We start from the raw sequence: 23,970 nt of genomic DNA on the forward strand, positions 1-23,970 counted from the left end.
TGTTCTTAAAATGTATTATTTCTTTATTTATTTCATCATTTATATTTATTTTTATTGTAATTATTTTTACGATCAAACCTAACCTTAAATTTAACAGCGGTATGCACTAGCCATGAGTCTTAGTAGGTGTGCTATTTACCAACTGATGAGCCCAACTTAGCACACTGGGGCGAAATGCTGGCAATCAGGAATGAGTTAGTTGGAAAATTTATAATGTCCAATAACGGACCATTTATATTGGTATGATAAATTTATTCATTCAGGACAAATATTTCAGGTTCCCTATGGGAATCAACATCTATATCATCTGATGGCCAGGCAGGCATCAATTTTTGGTAATGAGACTAAGTCTCTCGTAGTGCATTGGCACTGCCGGTGGCTCCAAGTAGCCTACTCAGTGGCCTCTACGGTAGGCACTAGCCATGCGTCTTGGTGGGTGTGCTATTTACCAACTGATGAGTCCAATTTAGCACACTGGGGTGAAATGCCAGCAACCAGGAATGAGTTAGCTGGAAAATTTATAATGTCTAATAACGGACTAACTATATTGGTATTATAAATTTACTCATTCGGGACAAATATTTCAGGTTCCCTATGGGAATCAACATCTATATCATCTGATGGCCAGGCAGGCATCAATTTTTGGTAATGAGACTAAGTCTCTCATAGTGCATTGGCACTGCCGGTGGCTCCAAGTAGCCTACGCAGTGGCCTGCACGGTATACACTAGCATTGCGTCTTGGTGGTTGTACTATTTATCAACTGATGAGCCCAACTTAGCACACTGGGGCGAAAAGTTGGCAACCAGGAATGAGTTAGCTGGAAAAAATTTATAGTGTCCAATAACAGACCATTTATATTGGTAGAACAACCAGAATGCGAGTACCAGCATGAGAGGACTCCTACCACATCAATTTGGGAGGTCCTCGCCATTGACCTTATGGGGCCCTTCCCTAGGACATCTCGGGGAAAAACAGGGACCCTCGTGGTGACTGATCTATTCACCAGGTGGCTGGAAGCATTCGCCATCCCTGAAGCTACATCGGTAAGTATCCTACAACTCTTAAGGACGGAAGTCTTCAGTCGTTGTGGGTATCCTCATTGTCTACTCACGGACAATGGCAGACAGTTCACTTCGAGACAGTGGTTGCAAACTTTGTCAGAGCGGCGAATTGAACACTGGACGTCACCGATCTACGATCCACAGGTGAATCCCACCGAAGGGAGAAACCAGGAGGTAAAGATGATGTTTCGAATTCACTTGGTCGACAGAGAACATACCAAGTGGGACCAACAGCTACACGAGTCCCTTCTGGCCTTCAGACAGCGGGTTAATCGCGTCATGGGTTTCTCACCTGCAGAACTTTTCCTTAGACGTCCAATTAAGGGAACTGGTGACTGGAACTTCATCCATGGACAAGGAGAGGAACCGGAGGATCCTGATACATGGCTTGTGTGGAGCCAGCAAGCAGATTCAACAGGCACACCACCAAGCTGAAGAGCGTTCAAGGAGAGAAGCCGAGAACAGCGATGCCACAGAGGAAAGGGAATTCAGGCCTGGAACACTAGTTCTTCGTCTAAACCATCACCTCAGCAACAAGCTTCAAAAGTTCCACGCTGGGATGGCTCAAAAGTAGCTCGGACCTTTCAGGTGGATAAAAAGTTGGGATATGGTGTGTATCTCCTGAAGACTACACAGACGACGAAGGTGCATACGTCGGAATTGAAGGTCTTATCTCGACCCCTACAAGAAGGCGGAGAGACCGTAGAGTGGACTCTCTCTAAGGGGCCCCAGAAGAATGGGGAAACCAGGGAGGATCAACACACACTGATACCTACATTGGAGGATAAGAGAGATGAAGACAGATATCAGGACACCTAGATGTAATTTAAGACCTAGAGAAAGAAAGGTCCAGGATATTGAAGGTTTTAGGGGGGATAATTGTCATAGGTCCGATATCCTAATTGTGGTAAAATCTTCAATAATCATATTTAATATAATAGATAAAATAATAGGAGTTGCAATGATCTATAAATTGTGTTAATATATTAACGTTTTGTGTCCCAGGATGTATAATGTCCATATACTTATCCTGCTTATATATTAGCATGCTCAGTTTATGATGAATCAGGTACCAGTGGACAGGATTTTTAAAGACTTGTGACATAGCATTGGATGTATTAACACAAAGACTCCCAATATGGCGCCAAGAAACATCACCAATACGTCATTGGTATGAAACATGTATATATTCTTTGTTTTTTTTTTAAAATGAGCGATTGTTTTTAGGGAAAAAAAGATCGGAACTGAGAGGATAGGAAAAAAAGGACGATTGAAGAGAACAGTGTATGTATCGTAGTGATAATAAAGTTGTTATACAAAGAAGTAAGTGTTCTCGTGTGATATTTTTCTTTCGTAAGAAAAAAGAAGAATCATATTTTAAGAACGATAAGATTGTTGTGGTGACACGAAATTCCATAAATGTTTTTACTAGAGAAACGTACAGTTTGTTCAAAAAGTGTAATTCCTAAATTCAAAATAATAAAATTTTTGATCATATGTCCACATATCACAAACAAACTGAGATATACAGATTGTCAGTAATAATAATAATTTCATGTGGCTGTTTCTAGCTGTGTGCAGACTTGCAAGGCAGACCCTCCGATGAGGGTGGGTGGCATCTGCCATGTCTAGGTAACTGCATGTTATTGTGGTGGAGGATAGTGTTGTGTGTGGTGTGTGAGTTGCAGGGATATTGGGGACAGCACAAACACCCAACCCCCGAGCCACTGGAATTAACCAGTGAAGGTTAAAATCCCCAACCCAGCCGGGAATCGAACCTGGGACCCTCTGAACCGAAGGCCAGTATGCCGACCATTTAGCCAATGAGTCGGGCGGATTGTCAATAATGAATCTGTAATGTACTAGCAAAATTTTCATCTCTCTGAGTGGTGTATTCTTGAAAATATTAGGGAATATGTATTGACAGACATTTGGAGGTGTGCCCCTAGACCACGTTTTTATGATAGGTTGCTTTATGGGAGGTTTGTCATCGCTTTCACTTTCTAATATTGATCCGAAGAAGAAGCTGATAAACATTCCAAATCTGACTCTGAATCTGTCGGTTCATTCTCATTAATCTCAAAGTCAGATGTGCCACTTTCATCTTCCAACAAATTTCGCACTAATCCATTACTAATTTTTCCATAATGAAGTGAAGATGCCACATGTAGATACATACTGTACTAAATATGTAGATAATAAATCAAAAAACAATATATATACAGTAGTAAATAACTCGCACCAAACGGAAAACTACAATATAAAATGAAATAGAATAGCAAAGTAGAGTCCGCGTAGGTTTGTTTACAAATATTACAGAAATGATTCTCAAACATATCGTTGGAAAACTGCACTCATTTATTTCTGTGAAATTGCAACCAGAGAGATCGTAAATATGAATGAAACTGAACTCACGGCTGTTGTCGACATCGAGAATGACAAGAAGTAGACTGTCATGACATTTGTTGTTGAAGAAATGAGGAAATTACGAGAACAAATATGAACATGTCGATTATTCGACAGTGCCACTGTAGCAGGGGCCAATTGTGTCGAATATTCAACAGTTGCCAGGTCTAGGGTTAGACAGGGAATAAAAATACACACTATTAAACAGAGAATGACATGTTTCATTCTTGAAAGAACATCATCAGATTATATCAAATGATACTCAAATATTTAGAATATTTATGTTAACTTCTGTTTAATACTTACGATCTTGAAATCTGGAACTTACGGACTGCTCAATGCAAAATGTGAGAATCAAAGCTCATAATATAATCAGAGACCACATTCCTTGTGTTAGAAGACAGGTATATCACGCAAAATATGTGCTAGAAACCTGGAGTTTCTTTTTTGATTCAGTTCTAATTGAAGAAATTGTGAACTGTACAAATATATGAATCAAGCTTAACAGAGGTAACTACAAGTGTGAAAGGGATGCTTCAGAGATGGAAGTCTTGTTAGGCCTTCTTTATGTGGCTGGTGCCCTGCGTCATCTCCTCAAAATTTAGACGATTTATATGCAAAGGATTTTACAGGTGTAGAATTTCTTCCAACCACTATGTCTCTACAAAGAATAAGAAAGATGTTATAATATAATGACACATAAAGACAGACAACAATAGTACGATAATTTCAAAAATAGCCATTTTTGAAATTTTATCTCCATGGGGAGTATATATTTTTTTAAACGGAGATTTCACTTCTCCTTTAGCAGGTTAGATATCCCTACTTGCTAACACGAAGGGACCATGCAGTCGGTCTGCCACTGCTAAGCAGAGTCTTGGAGGGGCGTGCCAATCCAATTGATCAGCCCAAATGGCACATCTGGGCGAAACTCTGCAAATGTACATGGCCTAACCACCCAAAAGCTGGTTCTATTCCCGTGATTTTAAGATCTGCAGGTGTGAAAGCCATTTTTGAAATTGTATCTCCATGGGGAGTACATATTTTGAAAATGGAGAATTCACTTCTCCTTTAGCAGGTTAGCAGTCCCTACTTGCTAATACGGAGGGACCACGCAGTTGTCTGCGTCGGTTGATGCAGAGTGGATTTCATCCCTTAAGAGGCCATGGCTTGCCCAGGGTCCAACAGCTCTGTACTCTGACCAGCCAACGGCTCTACCGTGGCTCTACGCCTCTGCATTCGGGAGACGGACCTGGGGTATAGTGCTGGACTTCACGGCTGGCCCCACCTGTCGGCTGTCCTGAGAATGGTTTTCCGTGGTTTCCCATTCTCCTGCACTAAGGCGAATGCCGGGACAGTTCGTAGTATAGGCCACGGCCGCCCACCCCGTCACCTTCACCGTAACAAATCTCCCGGCCTGAGAGACAGCGTCACTGTCTAAGAGGCCCGCCTCCCCCTTCAGGGGAGGAATGAAAATGTTTAGTAGTAGCAGCAGCAGCTGAGAGAATCACTGCTAAGCATGGTCATGCCGGGTCATGCCAATCCAACTGATGAGCCCAAATGGCACATCTAGACGAAACTGCAAATACACACAGCCTAACCACCCAAAAGCTGGTTCTATTCCCGTGATTTTAACAGTATGATAAGCTTGCCCCATTACGATTTATTTTTGATGGATTTAATGGTCTTGCACTGAACACTACAGATACGTCCATGGGTTATCGGAGAACAGCAGTACCTGTAGGATTGATATAATAGCCTTCAAAAACAACATCAATGGATATATTATTGACCCTACAGTTTAGTTTAATCGCACGCTAACCAGCCCAATGAAGTATTATTTATTTATTTATTTATTTATTTATTTATTTGTTTGTTTGTTTGTTTGTTTGTTTGTTTGTTTGTTTGTTTGTTTGTTTGTTTGTTTGTTTATTAAGTGCTGTTGCGTATACTGACGGCTATGTTCCATAGCCCTGCCCCAGACACCTGAAAGGAGCAGCTGTATACAGATGAGTGATTAAAGGGTGTCATAAGGGTAGAAGTCGATCTGGTATTGTCCACTGATAGACGAAAGGAAATTAAAATTTGGGGATAGGTATTTAGGTGTAGATTCATTCAGAAGGCAAAATATTAATGTTGCAGTATGTAGGTTTCGTAGTTTATTGATTTTCAGCCAGGATAGCTTCTTATAATCAGGGGAAATATGTTTCTAAAATTCCAAGAAAATATAAAACTTCTGCAAGAATTCATGCCCTTTGAAGTCTCATTGTTTGTTCTACATTTGTATTGGTTAGTACATCATCACAGTAATAAATTATTATTGGAAAGCAATGAGTGTTTGAATAAGTGTTATTTTCATACTGTGTGGAAGAATGGATTGTTTTTCCAAGTATTGAACAATTTGTTTACGCATTATTTTCTCCAGAACCTTAGAAAGTGCTGTGAAATGCACACATGTCAGTAGTCAGATGTATTTGCTTGCTGGAGAGATTTTTGGGACTGGAACAATGAGTGACTCTTTCCATTTAAGCAGGATATTGCATGAAGTAAGGCATGTATTAAATAAATATATAATAATGGGCAATATTATGTCAGTTATGCAGGTCAAGAATGAAATAGGAATTTCATCATCTCCTGTTGCATGAGATTTAATTGACATAACTTCCCTTCTTACTTCATGCTCTCTAACACTATCAAATTCAAATAAAGGATGGGCTGGAGATCGTTGTTTTAATATATATATATATATATTTGTACTGTCGGTGTCTCAGGAGTGAGACGTTCCATGGAGAAATATGTATTTAATTCATCAAGGGACACCTCAGGATCAGTGTGCTTCACAAGTGGTTTGCTATACCAAGTGACCGAAGTTGTCACCATGTGGAACCAGTGTTTTTGTTTAAATGCCAGAAATAATTACATTTCTTATTACGAATTACTAGTTAAATTCAGTTTCAAAGAACAAGGTACTGCTCATGTACGTCAGCTAGTTGAGCCTGCTTATAGCATCGGTGTAGTGCATCTCGTTCTTTCATCATAGTCTTAACATCATTAGTCAGCCAAGGACAGGGCAGATGTTTTACCTTCACACTACGCTTGGGAGCATGTTTGTTGTACAATTCATGTATATGGGAATTAAGAATTATATATTCCTACTTTCTCTTCAATGTTGCTCATTATTTTTATGTCATACCAGAGGCAGTCTTGTGTACCTTGTCTCAGTTGTGTTAAGTTCATGTTTTTAAAGTCTCTAAGCACTACATTTTTCAGTAGGTGTGCTAAGTATGTGAGGTCTTGTTTGGATATGTCAGAAACAAATACTTGACCGTGGTGAAGGATTTTTTGGGGGTTGTTCGTTATTGCTAAGTCTCTGAATGTATCAGCGGAAATGGTGGAAGTATGGACATGGTGGGGGGAGTTCAAAGGGCGATATAGTCATACCACAGGATAAAAATAATTTGTAGTCATAAGGCATCGCTGCTTGTGGTTAATAAATTTGTGTCAAAAATCTCCAAAAAGAATCATGCGCTTGTGTGATGGTAGCAGTCTCGGTAAGCTGTCTTCTAAGTTACGGAAGTTCCACACTTCATCAGGAGGCCTATATACTACACCTACCAGTATTTTTACAGTATTGACGATCACCTCTACAAACATATATTCAGGAACAGTTTTTTTGCGACAACAAAATATCTACAACTCTACTCTTGAACATAGATTTACAGTATAGGGCAACTCCACCACCTTGTCTGTTCATCCTGTCATGTCTGTGAATACCATATGTGATATCAGCCTTACTTGAGAGGCTATATTAAATGGGGTAAGAGTGGGTCCACCTATTCAATACGTGAATATCAATGGCAATATAACTAAATTGTTGTAAAAAATTGGCTATATTCTCATTAAAACATTAATGGTACTAGTTTCAACCTTACTTGAGGTCATCCTCAGCCATTACATAGACAAAGTTGGCATAATTAATACTTAAAAATACAAAACATCTAACAAATGACAACCCTTTTACAAATCACGAGTCTTTGGTGAAAAATATTTTGAAGAGTGACACCAATGTCCATCAGTTGTAATATAATGTAATGTTATTCAGAAGAAAATGTTTGTTAAGTTAATGGCGCTGTTTTGTTCAAGTTATAGCTGTAGGAACCTGTTATAATCTTGATTAACACTGTGACTTGTAATGAGAAAATATATTTGACAAACTTGAAAATTGTCTGAATGGGACATCTATGAAATAGAACTGTGGAACACAATGGTCCGGTAGATGTTTGTAGGCTGTCAGTATGGATCAGATATGTGTATCCAGAAAAGATGTCTGGAAAAAGAAAAGAGAAAAGGAGAATCAAACCGCTGCTTTGTTGAAGAAAAAGAAATGAAAAGACTTCTATTAATTATTAATTTCGTGTGGCTATTTCTAGCCGAGTGCAGCCCTTGTAAGGCAGACCCTCCGATGAGGGTGGGCGGCATCTGCCAAGTGTAGGTAACTGCGTGTTATTGTGGAGGATAGTGTTATGTGTGCTGTGTGAGTTGCAGGGATGTTAGTGACAACACAAACACCCAGCCCCCGGGCCATTGGAATTAACCAATGGAGGTTAAAATCCCCGATCCGGCCGGGAATCAAACCCAGGACCTCTGAACTGAAGGCCAGTATGCTGACCATTCAGCCAACGAGTTGGACAAGACGTGTATTATACAGCACTTACGCCCCTCTCACTCAGTTTCATGGGTTTCTTTCAACACCGGTGGAGTGCGCCACATTGATTGTTATATCAAAGTAGAGGCTGTTGGTAGGAGTTCAGGTTACAGGAGGGGAAGCTGAAAGGGGATGTAGGAGTGGTGAGAGGCTGGTAGGGATATTGGAGCTTCTGTTTGTACTAAATTTTTGTTATAGACAGGAATGATTACGTCAAATAAAATGTTGGACTTTTCAGAAATTTCATTGAGATTGTAATTGGGATTAAAATATTGTTCTAAATGAATGAAACAGTTTTCAAGAATATTGAGCAGAGTGCCTTTGTCTGCGACCTTTAAGTTGTCCATATCTTGGCTGATAGATGTGAATTGATGATTGGAATCAAGACATATTTTGACTCATGCCAGAAAACCAATTATATTTTTTAGCATTAACATGCTCTGCCTGTCTGACCAACATGTTGCGTTGCAGTTATTACACTTATGTTTATAAATTCCAGAATTGAGAAATTTATTATGTATGTTGATTAAATTAATATGTGTTGTAAAAGATGGAAGAATTATTAGTTTTGTAAGCTATATTCAAGTTACGTCTTTTAAAAATGTTGGTAATCTCATATATATTATCATTATTAAACATGAAGGAAGTATATATATCTTTTTGTGTGCTGTTTCTTTAATAAAAGTGAAGATAATTTTTTATTTGATTAATTACTTTGTCAATAAACTGTTTGTTGTACCCATTATTTCTAGCTATTGCATGGATAATATTAAATTCTTTTGTATGATATATTTTGGATAAAGAAATAATAAAAGCTCTATGTACCATGCTGTAATAAGTGGCTTTTTTGTGTGACTGGGGATGCAAAGAATCTTGCTGGATATTATTAGCAGTTTGTGTTGGTTTTGTGTAAATATTGTAATGCAAATCATTTGAATGTCTGGTAATAGTTAAATCTACATAATTCAAAGATTGGTGGGTTTCGGATTCTAGAGTAAAAACGTGCGGGTCTAAGGCTTTTAGTTAAGCAAGAATGTAGGCTGTATTTGTGGTTCTATGATCTATTATGTCATATATGTAATCAACATATGTTGTTGAAATCAGTATTATTAAGATTTATCCAAATAAATATCGGCCAAATCACTAAGCCGGCGAACTAATGGTCACAATAGAGTAAAATAATATATTATTATTGGTCCACCTTTTCAATACAAAATGAAAATTACATAGGGACTAGTTTCGACCTAGTAATAGGTCATCATCAGCCTGAAGTAAGTCAAAGATCGAAGAAAACATAAACAATGTAAACACAAGTACAGTCTCTTTAAAGGTACATACCAAGTGGGAAGTTGAGTAGAGATATATTAAAAATAATAACTCATCCAAATTGACGAAGCACTGAGCGGAATTTATGTAAAGTTCGGTGCGCCGTATATTATAAAAGACCACTGTGCACTAAATGATGCAATAAAGAAGAATAGTAGGTTGAATGCTGGCTTCTTCTTAGCTGTTGTATAATCGAAGAAGATTACGTCGTGTTTTATAAGGTATTGATAGACGTCAAAATACATGGATGTTAGAAGGCTCTTCAGTTTTTTTGAACATGGCAATAGTTGCGTGTGGAGGCTTAGGAAACCAGAGAAGCGTTATATTATGTTAAAAAATAGAGATCCTTAATAAAGTCCCGTGCGTTGTATAAATTGTGGAAATGGAAATCGAAAAAACTTGGTTCTTAAGCGATAATGTTGTTCATTCAGAGATCGATTGAAAATAAAGAATCGTAACATAGTCTTCTCAAGATGTTCATAAACCAGAATTAATAGACGATGCGAAGTATGATGCTAGGAGAAAGCTCTTCTGATTCTGGAATCTTGAAGGACGATGGATGTTTCACGAGGTGGAGCAACATATATGGAGTTAAATAAAGGTGGAAATAAATTCGCAGTTCAATGCGGATCATAAATTTGATTCTGAATAAAAGACAGAAAGATTTTTTTTTTTTTTTTTAATATGTCAAAAGGAAAACTCAAGCGTGATGTGATGAGCTGAAGAGAGAAACGGAGGTAGGAAAGGATCAAAGGAAATTTTGAGGAGGTGAGGGAAGAAAAATGAAGGCAGGAGAAGAATATATAATTTTTTTTTTTTTGAGGAGGTGAAGGAAGGAAAATAAAGGTCTGAGTTTTTTTTTTTTTTTTTTGCTGAAGAGTGAAACGGAGGTAGGTAAGGATCAACGGAATTTTTTTTTTTTTTATCTGAAGAGAGAAACGAAGGTAGGTAAGGATCAAAGGATTTTTTTATTTAGCTGAAGAGAGAAACGAAGGTAGGTAAGGATCAAAGGATTTTTTTTTTTTTTGAGGTGAAGGAAGGAAAATAAAGGTCTGAGAATTTTTTTTTTTATTTTATTTATTTTTTTTTTAAGGTGGGGCTGAGGGATGTGGGAATATGGAAGAATGATTAAGAAAAGTGCTAAAAATAGAATGAACAATCGGACCTTTAATATTAGATTTTGATTGTCTGAAAAGTTGAATTAGCAGGTCAAAAAGAATGTTTGATTTTTCGGAAATGTCATTGAGATTGAAATTGGGATTGAAATATTGGTCTAAATTTATAAAGCAATTCTCTGTTATGTTAAGGAGGGGTCCTTTATTCATAATTTTGAGAATTGTCATATCTTGTTTAATGTCAGTAAATTTATGATTACAATCATTCATGTGCTGACCAACTGCAGAAAATTTATTGTGTTTTTGGGCATTGACATGTTCAAGGTATCGTATTTTAAAGTTTCTTCCTGTTTGTCCGATATAAGAAGAATTGCAGCTGTTGCATTTGAACCTATATACACCAGATTTTGAAAAAGGGTCAGTTCTATTAATAGATGATGAGTTGTGTAAGACATTAGCGTTATTATTGTTGGTTTTGAAGGAGATTTTAACATCATGTTTTTTAAAAACGTTAGTGACCTTGTAAATATCTTTATTGAACGTGAAGGTAGAAAATGAAGAAATTTTTGGTTTTTCTTTTTTCAGAGTGGTTAAAGGACGATGTTTGTATTTATTGATAATACTTTCAATGAAAGAACTATTGTAACCATTGAGTTTTGCGATCATACGGATATTGTTCAATTCTTTTTTAAGATCACATTCTGACATTGGGACCGTATAGGCTCGATGAACCATACTATTATAAGCAGCTCTTTTATGGATTTGTGGATGATAGGAAACTTGATGAATAGTGGAAGATGTTTGGGTAGGCTTTCTGAAGATGTTGAATTTTAAGGAATATAGATGCCTAATGATGGTTAAGTCTAAAAAATTTATTCTTTGTTCAGATTCAGATTCGAGCGTAAATTTTATGTGTGGGTCGATATTATTAAGGCTGATAAGAGTAGAAGCTGCGTCTGTTGTGCTTTCATCTAGAATTACCAAAGTATCATCAACATATCTAGCCCAAAAAAGAATATTAATGAAGTTATTATTATTATCAATTTTAGTATGTTCTAAAAAATCTAAGTAGATTTCAGCTAGGATGCCCGAAGCCGGCGATCCCATGGCCAAACCTTCCTGCTGGTAGATAATACCGTCGAAAGTGAAATAGTTATTGTTTAAAACCAATTTCAGGATAGACATAAAGTCTTGTATTTCTAAAGCACTTAGGTGACTGTATTTGCCTAAATTGTTTTCAATTATAGGGTATAATTTAGAGGTTTGAATACTAGGATACATATTAACAACGTCAAAAGAGTGAAGGGAATGGTTAGGTTGGATATGAAAGTTATTAAGATTCTCGATCAACTCTGTAGTATTTTTAATAGATTTTTTAGACAAAAAATGATAATATCTTCTTAGAAACTTTTGAATGAATTGAGAAGCATTATAAAGAGGACTTGGTCTGTAATTGATGATCGGGCGGATAGGGATGCCGGGTTTGTGTATCTTAGGAAGGGCTTTAGCGGTTGGAAGACTTGGATTCATGCTAATAAATTTAGTTTTTTCTTGTTCAGTTAAAAGGAATGAAGTATTTTTAAGAGTTTGTTTAAGAAGGCGTTGGATTTTTTGAGTAGGGTCTTTTTTAACAACAGTGAACGAAATATCAGAAAAGAATTCTTTAGTCTTATTAATATAATTGTTTCTTTCCATTATAACAGTGGTATTGCCTTTATCGGCCTTAGTGACAATAAGATTATTATCAGAAATCTTCTTTTTGAGAGCGCGTAATCGCTTTTGATCAATGAATGATTCTTTAATGTCGCTAGGGATGTTGGAGTTCGTACTTGAATTAAGAATGTCGTTAATTTTACGTTTAACTTCGAACCTAACTTCATCCTGTTTTTCGAGAGGTAATTTACTGATGGCTAGTTCAGATTCTAAGATCATAGTAGTAGAGCTGTCAAGTTTATTAAGATTAGGCCAATTATGATTAGGACCTTTGGCTAAAATTGAATTATCGTCATCATTCAGAGGAACATTGGATAAATTAATAATTGGTGGATGAAATTGAATCGTTGTGCTAGAGGAATTTCTATTATTAGTAGCAAGGGTGTTATTAGATTTAGAACCTTTTAGTATACTAAGTTTCTTATCTAAGGTTTTCTGTTTCTTAGCTAATATGTTGAAAAGTCTATTATCAATTAGAGATTGAAATAAATTCCATTGAACACTTGAAAGTGAATTTGCAGCTACGAGGTGAGTTTCATATAATCTATGATTTAAGAAAGATTTTTTCTTGTATAGGAATTTAATTTCTTCTTTTAGCCAAATTTTGTTCGTTTTAATTTGGGTCTTAGCAATGTGAGGCGAAGGTCGAAATCTTTTTAAGTTGCCTTTGAGAAAATTAGGTGTCAAATTATACGTAATACATTGTTTAAGAAACTCGATATCCTTGCCTAATTTGGCTATTTTAACTTTTAAACCTAAGTATAAATACGCTTTACGTTTTGCCTGGTTGGCTAAGTAATTAAAAGAAATAAGTTTCATAATGATAGATCCGTATTGAACTGTGATTACAATAGAGTAAAATAATATATTATTATTGGTCCACCTTTTCAATACAAAATGAAAATTACATAGGGACTAGTTTCGACCTAGTAATAGGTCATCATCAGCCTGAAGTAAGTCAAAGATCGAAGAAAACATAAACAATGTAAACACAAGTACAGTCTCTTTAAAGGTACATACCAAGTGGGAAGTTGAGTAGAGATATATTAAAAATAATAACTCATCCAAATTGACGAAGCACTGAGCGGAATTTATGTAAAGTTCGGTGCGCCGTATATTATAAAAGACCACTGTGCACTAAATGATGCAATAAAGAAGAATAGTAGGTTGAATGCTGGCTTCTTCTTAGCTGTTGTATAATCGAAGAAGATTACGTCGTGTTTTATAAGGTATTGATAGACGTCAAAATACATGGATGTTAGAAGGCTCTTCAGTTTTTTTGAACATGGCAATAGTTGCGTGTGGAGGCTTAGGAAACCTTAGATAAGAAACTTAGTATACTAAAAGGTTCTAAATCTAATAACACCCTTGCTACTAATAATAGAAATTCCTCTAGCACAACGATTCAATTTCATCCACCAATTATTAATTTATCCAATGTTCCTCTGAATGATGACGATAATTCAATTTTAGCCAAAGGTCCTAATCATAATTGGCCTAATCTTAATAAACTTGACAGCTCTACTACTATGATCTTAGAATCTGAACTAGCCATCAGTAAATTACCTCTCGAAAAACAGGATGAAGTTAGGTTCGAAGTTAAACGTAAAATTAACGACATTCTTAACTCAAGTACGAACTCCAACATCCCTAGCGACATTAAAGAATCATTCATTGATCAAAAGCGATTACGCGCTCTCAAAAAGAAGATTTCTGATAATAATCTTATTGTCACTAAGGCCGATAAAGGCAATACCACTGTTATAATGGAAAGAAACAATTATATTAATAAGACTAAAGAATTCTTTTCTGATATTTCGTTCACTGTTGTTAAAAAAGACCCTACTCAAAAAATCCAACGCCTTCTTAAACAAACTCTTAAAAATACTTCATTCCTTTTAACTGAACAAGAAAAAACTAAATTTATTAGCATGAATCCAAGTCTTCCAACCGCTAAAGCCCTTCCTAAGATACACAAACCCGGCATCCCTATCCGCCCGATCATCAATTACAGACCAAGTCCTCTTTATAATGCTTCTCAATTCATTCAAAAGTTTCTAAGAAGATATTATCATTTTTTGTCTAAAAAATCTATTAAAAATACTACAGAGTTGATCGAGAATCTTAATAACTTTCATATCCAACCTAACCATTCCCTTCACTCTTTTGACGTTGTTAATATGTATCCTAGTATTCAAACCTCTAAATTATACCCTATAATTGAAAACAATTTAGGCAAATACAGTCACCTAAGTGCTTTAGAAATACAAGACTTTATGTCTATCCTGAAATTGGTTTTAAACAATAACTATTTCACTTTCGACGGTATTATCTACCAGCAGGAAGGTTTGGCCATGGGATCGCCGGCTTCGGGCATCCTAGCTGAAATCTACTTAGATTTTTTAGAACATACTAAAATTGATAATAATAATAACTTCATTAATATTCTTTTTTGGGCTAGATATGTTGATGATACTTTGGTAATTCTAGATGAAAGCACAACAGACGCAGCTTCTACTCTTATCAGCCTTAATAATATCGACCCACACATAAAATTTACGCTCGAATCTGAATCTGAACAAAGAATAAATTTTTTAGACTTAACCATCATTAGGCATCTATATTCCTTAAAATTCAACATCTTCAGAAAGCCTACCCAAACATCTTCCACTATTCATCAAGTTTCCTATCATCCACAAATCCATAAAAGAGCTGCTTATAATAGTATGGTTCATCGAGCCTATACGGTCCCAATGTCAGAATGTGATCTTAAAAAAGAATTGAACAATATCCGTATGATCGCAAAACTCAATGGTTACAATAGTTCTTTCATTGAAAGTATTATCAATAAATACAAACATCGTCCTTTAACCACTCTGAAAAAAGAAAAACCAAAAATTTCTTCATTTTCTACCTTCACGTTCAATAAAGATATTTACAAGGTCACTAACGTTTTTAAAAAACATGATGTTAAAATCTCCTTCAAAACCAACAATAATAACGCTAATGTCTTACACAACTCATCATCTGTTAATAGAACTGACCCTTTTTCAAAATCTGGTGTATATAGGTTCAAATGCAACAGCTGCAATTCTTCTTATATCGGACAAACAGGAAGAAACTTTAAAATACGATACCTTGAACATGTCAATGCCCAAAAACACAATAAATTTTCTGCAGTTGGTCAGCACATGAATGATTGTAATCATAAATTTACTGACATTAAACAAGATATGACAATTCTCAAAATTATGAATAAAGGACCCCTCCTTAACATAACAGAGAATTGCTTTATAAATTTAGACCAATATTTCAATCCCAATTTCAATCTCAATGACATTTCCGAAAAATCAAACATTCTTTTTGACCTGCTAATTCAACTTTTCAGACAATCAAAATCTAATATTAAAGGTCCGATTGTTCATTCTATTTTTAGCACTTTTCTTAATCATTCTTCCATATTCCCACATCCCTCAGCCCCACCTTAAAAAAAAAAATAAAAAAATAAAAAAAAAATTCTCAGACCTTTATTTTCCTTCCTTCACCTCAAAAAAAAAAAAAAATCCTTTGATCCTTACCTACCTTCGTTTCTCTCTTCAGCTAAATAAAAAAATCCTTTGATCCTTACCTACCTTCGTTTCTCTCTTCAGATAAAAAAAAAAAAATCCGTTGATCCTTACCTACCTCCGTTTCACTCTTCAGCAAAAAAAAAAAAAAAAAAAAAAAAAAAAAAACTCAGACCTTTATTTTCCTTCCTTCACCTGCTCAAAAAAAAAAAAAAAAAATTATATATTCTTCTCCTGCCTTCATTTTTCTTCCCTCACCTCCTCAAAATTTCCTTTGATCCTTTCCTACCTCCGTTTCTCTCTTCAGCTCATCACATCACGCTTGAGTTTTCCTTTTGACATATTTAAAAAAAAAAAAAAAAAAAATCTTACTGTCTTTTATTCAGAATCAAATTTATGATCCGCATTGAACTGCGAATTTATTTCCACCTTTATTTAACTCCATATATGTTGCTCCACCTCGTGAAACATCCATCGTCCTTCAAGATTCCAGAATCAGAAGAGCTTTCTCCTAGCATCATACTTCGCATCGTCTATTAACTCTGGTTTATGAACATCTTGAGAAGACTATGTTACGATTCTTTATTTTCAATCGATCTCTGAATGAACAACATTATCGCTTAAGAACCAAGTTTTTTCGATTTCCATTTCCACAATTTATACAACGCACGGGACTTTATTAAGGATCTCTATTTTTTAACATAATATAACGCTTCTCTGGTTTCCTAAGCCTCCACACGCAACTATTGCCATGTTCAAAAAAACTGAAGAGCCTTCTAACATCCATGTATTTTGACGTCTATCAATACCTTATAAAACACGACGTAATCTTCTTCGATTATACAACAGCTAAGAAGAAGCCAGCATTCAACCTACTATTCTTCTTTATTGCATCATTTAGTGCACAGTGGTCTTTTATAATATACGGCGCACCGAACTTTACATAAATTCCGCTCAGTGCTTCGTCAATTTGGATGAGTTATTATTTTTAATATATCTCTACTCAACTTCCCACTTGGTATGTACCTTTAAAGAGACTGTACTTGTGTTTACATTGTTTATGTTTTCTTCGATCTTTGACTTACTTCAGGCTGATGATGACCTATTACTAGGTCAAAACTAGTCCCTATGTAATTTTCATTTTGTATTGAAAAGGTGGACCAATAATAATATATTATTTTACTCTATTGTAATCACAGTTCAATACGGATCTATCATTATGAAACTTATTTCTTTTAAGAACTAATGGTCAAACCGTTTGCTAATAAATGATATTGTCAAAGCTAAAATAATTGTGTAAAACCAGTTTTAAGATGGTCAGAAATTCTTCAATTTCAGTTTGACTCAATTTGCTGAATTTGTTTAAATTGTTGCTAATTAAGTCTGTTGTGTCATTCCAGTCTTCCATCACAATTATATTCTCATTACCTTTTACATATTGTATTAAATCTTCTATCTCTTTGTATATTCTTTCGATTTCCTCATCATCCGCTGAACTAGTAGGTATATAGAGCTGCACTATTGTGGTGGGCATTGGTTTGGTGTCTATCTTGATAACAATAATTCTTTCACTATGCTGGTCGTAGTAGCTTACCCGCTGCCCTATTTTCTTATTCATTATTAAACCAACTCGTGCATTTCCCCTGTTTTTTTGTGGTGATAATTCTGTAGTTGCCAGACCAAAAATCCTATTCTTCCTGCCAACGTACTTCACTTATACCAACTACATCTAACTGTAGTTATCCATCTCCCTTTTCAGATTCTCTAGCCTTCCACAACGATTCAAACTTCTAACATTCCATGCTCCGACTCGCAGAATGTCAGTATCCATCTTCCTGATGATCACCCCCTCTCATGTAGTCCCCACCCGGAGATCCGAATGGGGGACTATTTTACCTCCAGAATATTTTACCCGGGAGAAAGTCATCATCAGTACATCATTCATATAGAGAGAGCTGCATGTCCTCGGGAGTTAGTTACGGCTGTATTTTCCCATTGCTTTCAGGTGTGTAGCAGTATCAACACAGTTAAGCCATGTTGAGTATTATTACAAGGCCATATCAGTCAAACATCTAGACTGCTGCCCTTGCAACTTCCGAAAGGCTGCTACTCCCCTTTCGATGAACCATTCGTTAATCTGGTCTCTCAACAGATTCCATCCGATATGGTTGCACCTGCGGCTCGGCTATCTGCTTCATTGGGACTCCCAATCCTCCCCGCAGCGGCAAGGTCACAGGTTCGCAGGGGAGGATTTCTGATATATTTATGCCTTTTAATGTACGTTTATGTGTATGGTTTGTGTTTCTGTGCATCTAAGTGGATTTGGCATATAATTCGGTTCTTCTTTTATGACCGCATAGAATCACTTTAGTCACTCCATTGTTCAGGTCTCTTTGAAGGGATTGTTCGGGCTTTGCGGTCCTCCCAGTACTTCTTCAGACGCTCCGATCTTTGTGCCCTTTCCTTGGTTGAAAATGTGCATTTTGTTGGTCTGTTTCACGTAAAGGTAAAACGGAGGTTTATATTCTTGAGTTTTGGATTCAATTTTGTCTTATTTGTGGTGTCTTCTGTTGTAAGGCCTATGTCCTTCAGATCCTGTCTTTCTTCTCTGATCCATTTACATCCTGTTGTGGTATTTTTGAGTTCATTTAATATAAGTATACATATTTAAAATATTATTTGCACCAATGCTAGGCATGTATTCTATAGTGTACTTGCATATTGTTTTAGGTTATATCGATAGATTTACAGTTTGCAACATTATGATAGTTTGCAGTGAGTTGTGTTTCTGCTTGCATAAATTTTATATATAGTGTGTTGTGGTTACAGCAGTTTGTGCTTGTCATGGAAATAACAGGTGATGAGTAGTGCATAATGATATAAGGTTTAGCATGATTGATCAGCTTATGGTTGAACATAATTTCTGGTGCTAATCAAGCATCTGCATCATCAAGTAAATCTTCCATTCTGCTAAATTAAATTCTGTAGAAATACGTGTGCCAACAGTAGAACCAATATCCACGTAACCTGATGTGACATGTCCTCACAAGATTATAATATTATTGAATTTAAGATCCTAGTAGGTGTGGGGATGTGGTATCCCAATCGCCCAGTGGTTTGTAACACTCAGTGCTCTAATTTATCCATATCCTGTTATTCCACTTCCTTCTGCTAGTTTTCTTTATTATTTCCTGTTAGGCCTTTCTTTACTGTCTCTTCATTCAAGTCCTGATGCTATTAGAGTGATCAAGAGCTAGGGATGTTCTTTTCCTACCTTGTTTGGAGCAGCTGGCAGTCACTGTAAAAATCAGCAGTGCTCTTCAATAAGATTCAAAGTGGCCAACCTTGAAGACTCTCGGTCTTCACCCTTAGTAAATCCCTTTACTAGTTCCTATGCGATGGTAAACAACAATACATATGTCACTACCCCAGGGAGTATTCAATTTCCTGTCACCAGTGGTGGTGCATTCAGGTGTTAGGATTCTGGAGAGCCTGAATTCATTGTGCAGAGAAATTCGGATTTCTCCAATATCATTGACACAAAATATAAAACCAAGCACATCACAGACTTTTGGACAGTAAATATTCAAACCCTCCCTAAGACTGGTAAGTTCAAGCAACTGACTGATGTCATGCATTAATGCAAAATTTCATTGACATTAGTTCAAGAAACCAGATTTACTGACAATGTGGCCTTTTGAGTCAGTAGGTAGGAATAATTAAGAGAAAACCAGCATCCCATGAACAAACACGTCCTTGGAATGGCCTTCATAATATGATGAGACTTGGATTCCATCATCGGGTTCACATTTAGTGAACATCTGTCAGTACTATCCTTCAGATGTAGAAACAAAGGATACTCCCTTTGTGAACAGATATGCTCCTGTCAGTGACGATAATAACAAGGAACTTGAAAAAACCCAAATCTTCTGGCAGATGCTCGGAGACGAGATCAACAAGCCTCCCATCTCCTTTTCAAGATCTGTGTAGGTGACTTCATCACTCAACTGGAGAAAGAATGAAAATATTGAGACATAATAGGACCTTACACAGCACATACTGTAATTGCACCAACACCAACGGTAAGCTTCGACTAGAACTGTGTAGGTTGCGTCAGATGCATATCATGTCCACAATCATTTCTAGAAAACCGGGATACCAGACCACCTGGCAGCCACTGAAACCCATCGTTGGTTCATTTCAGATAGACCCTGTTGCAATCAGTGTGAAATACAGGAAAGAGACCATAAAAGTGAGAGTTGTAAAGGCTGGAATATGGACTCACAATTTTTTCACACAAATAAAGATCAGGCTACTTCCTAAACGGCAAGTACTCTTTAATGTAGCCCCACCGAGAAGTAATCTCAGTTCCTTTGAGTGAATAAAGAACGTGTTGCAATTGAAGCTTTGAAAATTGAAATGTGTGACTGAAACCAATTGAAGTCTGCCATTTGTGAAACTATTATTAACCTTGGATAATCTTGAAGGAAGCAATGTCACCGGTGGAACACTGAATGTGACCGTGCGGTCGATGTGTGTGCCACAGCTTGGATGAAATGGAACTTGACTAGGTGACTGGGAGAATTTCACAGCAGTGCAAAGACAGTCAAGCAAGACCATCAGGCGTGTGAAGAGATCTTAAGATTGATCAAGCCTAGAAAAATTGGATGAAGAATTCGAACTATACAACACTAGAAACTTCTACCAGGTTTCAAGAGGAACTCACTGGGTATAATCACCATGCCTTCATTTCAAGAACCCAGCAGAAAAGTTGGTCATCTGTAATTGTGGGAACGTGGAACTTCTGACTAATTACTTCAAACGGTTGTTATTCAGTTGCAAAGAGCCTGAGGAAAGTCTACACTGAGAAGAGCCATCAGAGATCCACCTACCATCTGAACCACTGACTCTACTATAAGTCACTATTGCCATCAAATGCCTCAAGAACTACTAGGCATCTCAAGAACATGGCATAATTGTGGAAGCTCTGAAAGTAGGTGGAAGTGCAATCATCGAGGCCATACAGCAGATCCTGGTCAACTGCTGTGAGACTGGAAGGATATCTGATGTTTGCAAGAAATCCATTTCATTTTAAGTCTCTATTGACCATATTGATATTAAGTAAATGAAAAGGGGTCCAACTTTTCAATACAAGTTAATATGTAGAAAAGAATACAGTTGCACAATCATCTACAGTACATGTGAGGGACATATTCTGCTGTGTGAAGACTAGTTACAAGAAATCCAAATAGTTTAAGATACACATTAAAAATTGGCTAAAAATATAAAAATAAACATGCATTTATTGAAAAAAATACTAAAGGACACTATGTCCATTATTGGATCCAATTATACTGGAATGCTTGGTCCAAAAGGAGTTAACATTAATTTCTGAACAATAATTGAAGAGCAGAGTGAAAACACACATTAAAGGTGAGCAAAATGTCATTAAAACATGAAATAAGTGAATCTAGTTAAGGTAACACACGAGTAAAATAATTCCTTGAACATTCAGGCATTGCATTATATTTTTAAAACTTGCTGAAAACAGGGCCTGCATGCTGCACAGTGTACCTTGTCATATTTATACTGACACATAAGAGAAAATCTGATATAAGATATAAGCAGATATACAAATTTTATCACTTCATGTCAGTTGTGAGTGGCTGCCTAGTACAGTATATGCACATACACTTTATTTTCATTGTTGAAGTTTGCTAGTTACGAAACAACAGTTGGGGAAAGCAGGTCCATGACTGTAGTGGGTGAATTATTTGATATGTAATGCTGTATATTAGTAAGAATGAAATGATTTCAAAATGGAAGGTGAGGAAATGTTATTATCGTGTGTTCAAAGGCAGCTGGTTAAAGGATGAGACTTTCTCCTTTTGGCTACTTACAGTAAATTTTCATGAAGATGCCATGTGTGTGTCACGAAACATTGATAATATTGATTTTCATGCTAACAACAAAAATAAGCAAACCATGTACTATATATTGCTACTTGCACATTTCTTCAATACTTATACAAAACTTCATTAATTCATGCCTTGGATATACATGTGAGGTTTTAAGGTGTTAAAACAAAACCTCATAAATTCATGGCTTGGACATGTCTTCAGACATGTATAACCTGTGTATGTTGACCGCCTTTCGTTCGGTTAAACGTGGTCAATATATAGAGGTGATCATGTTAAAGAGATTTTTTTCCAAAGCCCTATGGAAGATGTTTACTGTACATAAGTACAGTGTACTGTACCTAATGAATAAAACATAGAAGAGCACAATTATTATTATTATTATTATTATTATTATTATTATTATTATTATTATTACTATTATTATTATTGCTATTATTATTGTTATTGTTATTATTATTATTATTATTATTATTATTATTATTATTATTATTATTATTATTATTATTATTATTATTATTATTATTATTATACTAGTGCAGACATTCAGTACTGTAATTTATTGAAAATGGAAATAGCCTACAAGAATTTTCCGAATTTGCATTTGGTCTGTAATTCGCACTGTATTTGTGAAATTACAGTACAATAGATATATTTATTTTTAAAAAAAGTCTTTGATATGCCTTTGTTTCGTGACCATCTTAGATATAATCAGCCTCATTTCAATGACTGTATGTAATTCAAACAGTCCTTTTGTAGCATTCATATATAATTTTTTTTAACGATATTTGTTTGTGGCGTCGACCTCTGTAGATCTTTTGCTACTACTTGCACCATATGATATAAACCTGCATGTAAATGTAATTGCGGAAGTGTATAGTGTTGAATGTGAGGAAAGGAATGTTAAGGACGACACAAACACCCAGTCCCCAGGTCAGGGATATTAATCATTTACAATTTAAAACCCTTGACCCAGCCAGGAATCGAACCCGGGGCCGCTGGGTGATAGGCAGACGCGTTGCCCCCTACACTGCGGGGCTGCACATTCATATTGTTTACGTTACAGTATTTAATTAATTGGTTGACTCGTTTCAGGGCCTCACTATTTGTTGGAACTGGATCATCTAACATTTAAGTAAAAAGAGTACTGTAGTGTTGAATCCACACAATCAACTTTAATATTCTGTTTCAAAAGGAAGGGATAGTTGACCATATAGCAATAGCAAATTTTTGCTAAGTGGGTGAGATTGTTGGAATTTGACCTTCTTCTTATAAAGGAAGAGTTGGTTGACCAATGTTAATACAGTATAGTAGCTACTTTTAGGCACAAGGATGGTTGTGAAAGTATAGTACAAAGATAGACTTGGAAGTTAACCTTGGTGTAATTATGAGGAATTTCTGTACCATTAAATTCTCAAGAGCTAGTATTACAGTGGTCAAGTTATAATAATAATAATAATAATAATAATAATAATAATAATAATAATAATAATAATTTATTTCCTCACAAATAATTATTTATTATTATTATTATTATTATTATTATTATTATTATTATTATCATCATCATCATCATCATCATCATCATCATCAATGTCCAACTCCAGTCGCCCGGGTGTGGTTAGGCCAAGTTATACAGGTGAAAAATATATAAAATTTTATCAAATTGTGGTCAAAATTTAAGTTAGACAGAGTAAATTCTATATATAAACAAATGCAAATTTGCCAGTTCAGTCAAAGTGTGGTTGGTTACAACAGGTGGTCATGTTACAGAGGTGATCAACTGCACAGGTTTTACTGTGTCTCCAAATGGCTTGGCAATGAATTAATGCTATTTCGTTATACATCCCTTTTCTATTATATTTTTTCAATTTTTTAATTATTTGCATTAAAATAGTTTTCTATATGCATTAACATTGCATTTATTAATTCTAATTCTTATTGAAAAGTTATGTTTTATTATTATTACTGTCCTTCCTAAATAAATTAGATTTCTGGAGATGCAAAGTTTTAGATTAACAGCAACATTATTATTTCCCTGTATCTTCTTCCTTTCAGTATTTTTTCAAATTCAGATCTGAGGTATTGTAAAATTTTGGGGTTGGCAACCCTGAAGTTAGTGATGGTGGTGATTATTGTTTTAAGAGCAGCTAATGTG

The 23,970-nt window shown here is 35.9% G+C and overlaps 1 protein-coding gene across 2 annotated transcripts in view; it reads left to right on the forward strand.

The window, feature by feature from the left end:
- Mettl2 (methyltransferase-like protein) overlaps nt 1-23,970 on the forward strand; it is a 97,933-nt gene that overhangs the window by 69,451 nt on the left and 4,512 nt on the right. The window lies entirely within an intron of this gene.

The sequence above is a fragment of the Anabrus simplex genome, chromosome 7 (assembly GCF_040414725.1).
Source record: "Anabrus simplex isolate iqAnaSimp1 chromosome 7, ASM4041472v1, whole genome shotgun sequence".
NCBI classification, from domain to species: Eukaryota; Metazoa; Arthropoda; class Insecta; order Orthoptera; family Tettigoniidae; genus Anabrus; species Anabrus simplex.